Consider the following 8448-nt stretch of genomic DNA (forward strand, 5'->3'; position numbering starts at 1 on the left):
ATTATTTTTTTATTTATCTACTTCAAATCTAAACTAGATGGAGTACTTAATTTTGTATTAAAATTATTATTATATCAAAAAATTATAATATAATTTTGGGGAATCCACGTACTAATTACATTAGACGAGGTACAATCTTGATTAAAAATATAATTAAATCTCTAGGTGTTATATTGTCCATTCTCTTACAAGAATCAATGTCTTATACCTTGTGCAAAGCATAAAAAGCCGTGAAAATATGCTGTATTTTTTTGGCATTATACATTAATTTAATTTTAATTATTTTTTAATTGAGTATGTGTGCCAACTTCCTCCTATATGAATCAATTATTTGTCTCTTTATAATAGCTCTAAAAGTAGTAAAAAACCAAAAATTGTTTATAATATAACTTAAAGTTTATTAGTTTATACCGTACATTACCTTGGGATTAAGGGACTGTCCACAATAGACAATTGCATGCAGCCATGCATGCACATCTCATATTAATACGGAGTAATGCTAATGCATGCATTAAATTTAATTATTGTTACTAAGATATGAAACCATTTTAAGAAATTGGCAGGAATAAGATCCAAATTCATTAGAATCTGATTTCCCTAATTAGTTGTACGCAATACCACTTGCGCAATATATTGTGGAGTACAATTAATTTACGTACCTTTAAAATGTTTAAAACTATTACCACAAATTTCATAGTGTGATAAAAATGATGTCAAGTTGTTCACTTTCTACATCTATCTATATCACACACACGACACACAACATCTATATCACACACACGACATAACATTTATTTAATACAGTAAGTATAAATGATTGTCTCGGGTTATACCCTAAGCATGTACTCTTCGCATTTTTTTTGTTTAGTGAGAAAGAAAGTGATGGTATGACGTGCTAAATAATAATAATAATAATAATAATAATAATAATAATAATAATAATAATATTATTATTATTATTATTATTTGATATTTGACCATCATCAAGGACATCAACAATGTTTTTTCTCGTTCAAAAAAAAAAAAAAAAAAAAAAACGATGTTTTATCTTTAGAATTTTTTGAGGTTAACACGAAGAGGATTAGTGTTACATATAAAAATTCTTAGAAACACTAGTTATATACTCCGTATTACTCATAGTAGGTATGGATAATCAATACACATTATGGAGGCTACTTTTTTAGTTAAAATCCTTCTCTTATACAGTACTCCGTAGTGAATAAGTCCAAGAGAGCTAGACAATTCGAACTAATTAATTATAACTAAATGAACACATGTTTTGATACAGTGAGTTGGTAATGACGTAAGTTACTAGTTTATAATAGTACTACTTCTTAATGATTTTAGGTTTCAATTGACTTAAATACGTGTAAGGATGGACCATTTGGAGCCATTAGAAGTTACAACACAATTACTCAATAAAGGTGACAGTTTACAAGATTGAGAACACCGTTAAACTCAAGAACGATTGGAGAAAACGGCTTAACCTTTGTATTGATATTAATCACATATATATATACCATACAAAAAACCCAACTTGCCTGAAACTCCTAACAAGATAAACTTGCCAAATATACAAATATAACATAAATACACCAAACCAACTCTAATACTTCCCCTCAAGTTGGAGCATGCAAATCGCGAATGCCCAACTTGCGTAACAGAAAACCAAACTACTAACGTCCAAGCGCCTTGGTGAGAATGTCTGCCAACTGATGACCAGTCGAAACATATGAGGTAGAAATATTACTGTTTAACAACTCATCACGAACAAAATGACAATCCACCTTAATATGCTTCTTACGTTCATGAAATACCGGATTCTTAGTTATATGCAGGGCTGACTAACTATCATAAAACAACTGCATAGGCTTTGAATGCTTAACACCAAGAACAAACAGCAACTGCTTCAACCATTTCAACTCACGAGTAGTAAGAGCCATAGACCTATATTCGGCTTCAGCTGAGGATGTGGCCACAGTAGGCTGTTTCTTAGTCTTCCAAGAAACAGGGAAACGACCTAAGAAAACAAAATAACCTGACAAGGAACGTCGAGTCAAGGGACACACCGTCCAATCACCATCACAAAACGCCGTCAAGTGTAAATCCAACATAGGTCGCAACAAGATGCCTTGTCCTGGACTACCCTTAAGGTAGCACAAGACACGAACAGCCACATCCCAATGGGAAACCTGTGCCAAAACATGCACTGAATAACTCAACTCTGGTTGAGTGACCGGCAAATATACCAATCGTCCAACCAACCAACGATACTGTTCCGGTTGACGATACTGTTTCGGTTGAGCAAACGGCTCAACGGAAGCATGTGCAAGATGATGGTTCTGCTCCATCGGAGTATCAATGGGTTTACAACCCAACATTCCTGCCTCAGTCAAAATATTTAGAGCATACTTTCGTTGAGAAAGAAATATGCCCTCCGGACTCCGAGCAACCTCAATGCCTAAGAAATACTTAAGCAAACCCAAATCCTTCATATAGAAGCATTTGCACAAATAGGCTTTAAACCGAACAATGGCATCATGAGAGGAGCTTGTAATAATCAAGTCATCGACATATACAAGAACATGCAAAGAGACACTGCCTTGTACATAACTCAATAGAGAGTAATTAGCATAGGAGTTTTTAAATCCAAAAGCTCGCAGAGCACTAGACAACTTTGAAAACCACTGTCTCGGGGCTTGTTTCAAGCCATATAAAGACTTCCGTAACTTGCAAACTTTGCCAGGTGCTGGAGTACCATATCCTGGAGAAAACTGAATATACACTTCTTCATCCAAATCACCATGAAGAAACGCATTATGAACATCCATATGATGTAACTCCCAATTCAAAGATACAGCAACAGCTAATAAAATACGTATCGTACCCATTTTTGCAACAAGAGCAAACGTCTCATTATAATCAACACCTTCAACCTGTCGGTTGCCATAAACAACCAAACGAGCCTTGAGACGTTCCACCTTCGATTTATCGGTGTACTTGATTTTGTACACCCAACCACTACCAATAGCCCTCTTGCCGGGAGGAAGATCCCCAACGATCCATGTGCCATTACGCTCTAGAGCGTCAATCTCATCCTGCATTGCCTTACGCCAACCGACGTCTTTAACCGCCACTTTGAACGAAGACGGTTCCTTTCCCTTAGTGATCGTCGCCAGAAAACACCTGTGTCTTATAGAAAAACGATTATATTCAACATGACAAGTTATAGGGAAAGGTTTACCTGAGGAATGTGATTGAGGAGGGATGACAGTTGATGTAGAGGGGTCTATATTTTCAGTGATGATAATATGAGTAACATAATTCCGATGCCACAAAGGATGACGTTTTTCACGATGACCACGACCTAAATTATTTGACGAACTCCCCCTCAAATATTCCGGCGAAATAAAAATATATTCACTGTCTAATTCTTGCTCAACAACACTATTCGGCAGCACTTGAACACTCAAAGTAGCCTTTTTCGGCGAACCACCACCAATGGCCATCAATGGCTGCCGGACTGCCGCTGACTGAGGTGCGGACAACCCAGCAGCAGTGGTGGGGTCAGCCTCCCCAGCCAGACCAGGTTGGGATGTGGGCTGCCTTGCACTGTCTGGATGGGCACTGCCTTGCCGTTGTTGCCTGCCACTATACTGGCCAATGAGGGGAGGAGCAGGCTGCTCCGCAGCCAGGTTGCGGCTGGGCAGCTGCTCTCGCGACCTAGTCGCGGGGTGGACTGTTTTGGCCGCGACATCCCCAACTTGAGCACCATTTCGCGTCTCCACAAACTCCGTATCATCATCCCACACCGGAGGTGATGCAAAATATTTTTCCTATTGCAACCGGCGATCATCCGGAAGCGAAGCAAGATAGGGAAACTGATCTTCAAAAAATTATACATCCCGACTTACAAAAAATTCATTCGTACTTAAATCATAGAGACGCCAACCCTTCTTTCCGTGAGGATAACCAACAAAAATACACTTACGACTCCGAGAGTCGATCTTATCCTTAACCCGAGGAAGATTCGCAGCATAAGCAAGGCAACCAAAAACCAGTAAGCCATCATAAGACGACACTTGTCCGAACAAACACTCATGAGGGGTTTTACCATTGAGAACTGGAGTTGGAGTCCTATTAATCAAATGCACAGCAGTCATAACACATTCACCCCAAAAATATTTAGGCAACTTTGCTTGAAACCGAAGAGCTCGAGCCACATTCAAGATGTGACGATGTTTACGTTCAACCCTGCCATTCTGCTGAGCCGTGTCAACACATGAAGTTTGATGCAAAATGCCTTTCTTAGAAAAGAAAGAACCCAAACTAAGAAACTCCTGACCATTATCACTACGAACCACCTTAACCTTACGGCCAAATTCAGTCTTAGCCATAGCACAAAACTCACGAACCAACTGAGAAGCTTCATATTTACCGACCATTAAAAACATCCAAGTGGAACGCGAAAAATCATCAACAATGGTAAGAAAATATCGAGCATCACAACTAGACAAGATTTTATTTGGACCCCAATATCACAATGAATTAAATCGAATATACCAGATGCTCTATTCGTACTCAATGGAAAGAGTTGCGGGGTTGCTTCCCCATAAAACAAATATCACAATCAAACGAACAACCAGAAGAACTATTATGACCATGAGAATTATGAGAAACCCCAGAAGAGAACTAACCACTTGCATCGACGGATGACCAAGACGTTTGTGCCATAACAAACTTGCATCTGAAACCACCATTTTGTTTGCCTGAGGATTCCAAGCACAAACCGGATGGAAAATATAGACCCCATCACACTACTCCCCCGCTCCAATCAGGTTCCTCAAACTGCGGTCCTGAATAATGCATAGCTTGTCAGTGAACATGACAAAATAAAATTGTTTTTCTAACAACTAAGACACAGACAACAAGTTACATTTAAGAGCAAGAACATAAAGAACATTATCAACAGTTAAATTATCAGACGGAATAACACTCCCTTCTTTTGTAGCAGTAGTGCTTTTCCTATTAGGAAAACCAACATGCGACGAAATATCAGATAAAGTGGTAAATAAGTCAATATTACCAGACATATGATTTGAAGCTCCTGTATCAATGAGCCAATCAACAGAATTATAGGTGCGAATAGACGAAGAACTCGAGCGCTACAGCTAGAAGATCTTTTCATTGATCATTGGTGATAGTAGGAACGCTCCTACGATCTGCTTCACTAATATGCTCAAAGGCACGGTTAGATTAAGCTCCCGTTGAAAAAGAACACCAAACTAGCTCAATCAACAAACTAACTCAAACGATAGCAAAAAACCCAATAAACGCAACAGAGCACCAACCACACGTACCAAAACAAAGAAGCACAAACCAAGGGAAGAGGCAAGACCACGTACTTGAACTTCCCGTAATTTGATAAAATGCACTAGCTATGTCTCCCTTTAAATAAAAAAGGTAAATAGCAAGCTTAGTTTTAGGATTTATATAAGTATAAGGATAATATTACACTCGAAAATAGCTATGTGGAATTGGTCTAAAAGGATTAAGTTGTGCATGCTTAGTTTTAGGAAAACAATTGAGTTTAAATTTTATCTCTTTATTTTATAAAAAGGATTTTATTTAATTTATTTTCGAAAATCATTTCAACAAATAAAATCTGTTTTGCTTTCCAAAACTTGAGGCATACTCCCCATGATCTTTCTTAAGTCATGGTTTGACACATTGAGGAGTTCATGACCCTTGAATTTAGGACATGATCTTCTTAGTGGGTTGGAGTAATGGCGTTATGGAAAAACTACACAAAGAGAGTTTTCCAAGGCGAATTTATGTCTATAAATAGGTAATTGATTTCAGTTGGAAAAACTCACCCTTGCTCAAATAGATTTCAATCTGTGTTTTCTTTAATTGAGTCAAGAGTCCAATTCCATACTAGTGAAATAGAGTGTTCTAGTGTCCTTATACTAGAGTTTATTCTTTCGAGTTGTATTTTGGGGAATTGGGAAGTTTGAGTGAACTTCTGTTTATGAGAAAAAGAAGTGAGAAAGAAAAAGAGAAAGAGAAGAGAAGAGTAATAAGTTGGGTGACTTGTTCCTCGGGGCTTTGGGTTCATTGAGGAACTCAAGGTTAGAGTGTTTAGTTTGTAATAAGTCCTTTTGCCCTATTCTAGTGAAGATTCTTTTCCTAAAATCTCAAGTGGTCGTGGTTTTTCTCCTTGTTTAGGGCCAAGGAGTTTTCCACGTAAAATCTCTCTTGCACTTTCAGTTCCGTTAGCTTACTTGTTTTTATTTCCGCAAAAAGTTTGACAAATATGTCATACTACAATTCATTTCCTCCCCCTTCTTGTAGTATTCATTGAAACAACAAGAGGGGCACCCTTTCAAGATGTCTTTCAAACAAGCAACAGGTGAGCTAGAGTGAAAGCCCGTCTATTCTTGGAATGACGAAGTGAAATGAGGACTAAGCTAGCCATGGGAATCGGAAGTGAAAAATTGCCACTTAAATCGAGAATCGCCTGAGCCAATTAGTTGTTGCCGATCGTGCTTGCTTCCTTAATGCTTTTTAAGGTTCGATTCGGATCCTTCTGTTGTTTCCTTTTCCTCCTACACCTTTTCTTCAAAACTCGGTCGAGATCACCTTTACACCATCTTATATAACCATCTTACCTGAGATTCTCTTGGTTAAATTAGTCTATCGTATTGTATATAAGTTCATGGCTGTATTTAGGAGTGATTTGTGCCTTACATGATAATTTCATTAATTACTACTCCCTCTGTTTCTTTATGTACATCATTTCCTATTATGGGTGTTTTTTTTAAATGCATCACTTCTATATTTGGTACCTTTATACTAATATTATATCATTTCTCTCTCTTACTTTAAACCCCACTTAAATTATTTTATCATTTCTCTCGTTCTCTTCTATTATCCCCACTTCAATAATAAAAATATATATTTTCTCTCACATACCTTCTCTTTCATGGTCCCCGTCTTACTTTTACTATAATACTCCCTCCGTTTTTTTTATTTGCATCACTTTCCTTTTTGGGGTGTTTTTTTTAAATGCATCACTTCTATTTTTGGTAACTTTATACTATATTTTATCATTTCTCTCTCTTACTTTAAACTCCATTCAACTTATTTTATCATTTCTCTCTCTTCTATGGTCCCCACTAAAATAATAAAAATATCTATCCTCTCTCACATACTCTCTGTTTCATGGTCCCCATCTTACTTTTACTATAATAATTTATTCACTCACTCACAATATTATATTACTCTTTTAAAACTTTGTGCAATCCAAAGTGGTGCAAATAAAAAAAAAAAAAAAATAAATAAAAAAACGGAGGAAGTAATTTATTTACCCACTCATAATGTTAAATTACTCTCCTAAAACTCCATGCATTTCTCAAGTGATGCAAATAAAAAAAAACAGAGGGAGTAACTTAACTTTACATTGAATACGTACTTAATTAGTTTCATCTGAGAGTGAGAGATAGCTCAAGTGGTTAGAGCTTTCCTCCCGATTTCAGGAGATTCTGAGATCGATTCTCATCTGTTGCTCTCTAAACACAAAAAAATAAAAAAAAAACAAAAAAAAACTTAGTTTCACCTATTTTATCTTGCATTAACTTAAAAAAAGGGATACCAGTGTTGGTAAAGATAGGATTTCGCAAATTTTTATATGTGGCTGACGACACCGTGTAGCAGGGGTTACTTGGTCGGTCAAGAATTACTCGATCAGTGGGTTATTTATTTATGGGTTACTCAGTTGGTCATGGATTACTTGGCCAGGGGTAACTTTCACATAGAAAACACGTTAACCGACTGAGTAACCCCATAATAAGTATCCCTTGACCGACTGAGTAAACCCTAAATAGGTAACCCCTTAATAAGTAACCCCGGCGAAAACGCGTTAACTGACTGGATAACCCTAGAATAGGTAGCCCATTGATCGACTGAGTAACCTCTAAATAAGTGACCCCCGAATAAGTAACACCGTACCGTCCACACATGATAGGAATGGTGTCCTTCGAACAAGTGTATCATTCCGATAGAGGGTTCGGAATTATTAGAAAGCTAATTATTCAATGAGGTCAAGTGATCGGAATGCCTAGTTGGAGGCCGCTTCCGATAATTAGTAATATTAATATATAATTAATATTACAGCTTAATCTTGATTGAACCCTTCGGGTCACACCCAAGAAACTAACAATTCGACACGACAAATTAATCCGAAAGGAATTAATGAGTCACTCGAGTATTATGAACAAAGACGTAGGATTTCGAGCTTAGATCGTCGGAACCGAATCTCAGAAGTCGAGCCAAAATTTAGGAATTGGCGAGACGGGAAAATGCTTCAAGTAATAAGTAAAAACCTTAGCCACGCGAAAGGCTAAGGAAGCGCGCCAAATAGAAGCCTGCCACGTGGCAGCGCACATG

Source organism: Chenopodium album, chromosome 13, assembly GCF_948465745.1.
Source record: "Chenopodium album chromosome 13, dcCheAlbu1.1, whole genome shotgun sequence".
In the NCBI taxonomy this organism is placed as follows: Eukaryota; Viridiplantae; Streptophyta; class Magnoliopsida; order Caryophyllales; family Amaranthaceae; genus Chenopodium; species Chenopodium album.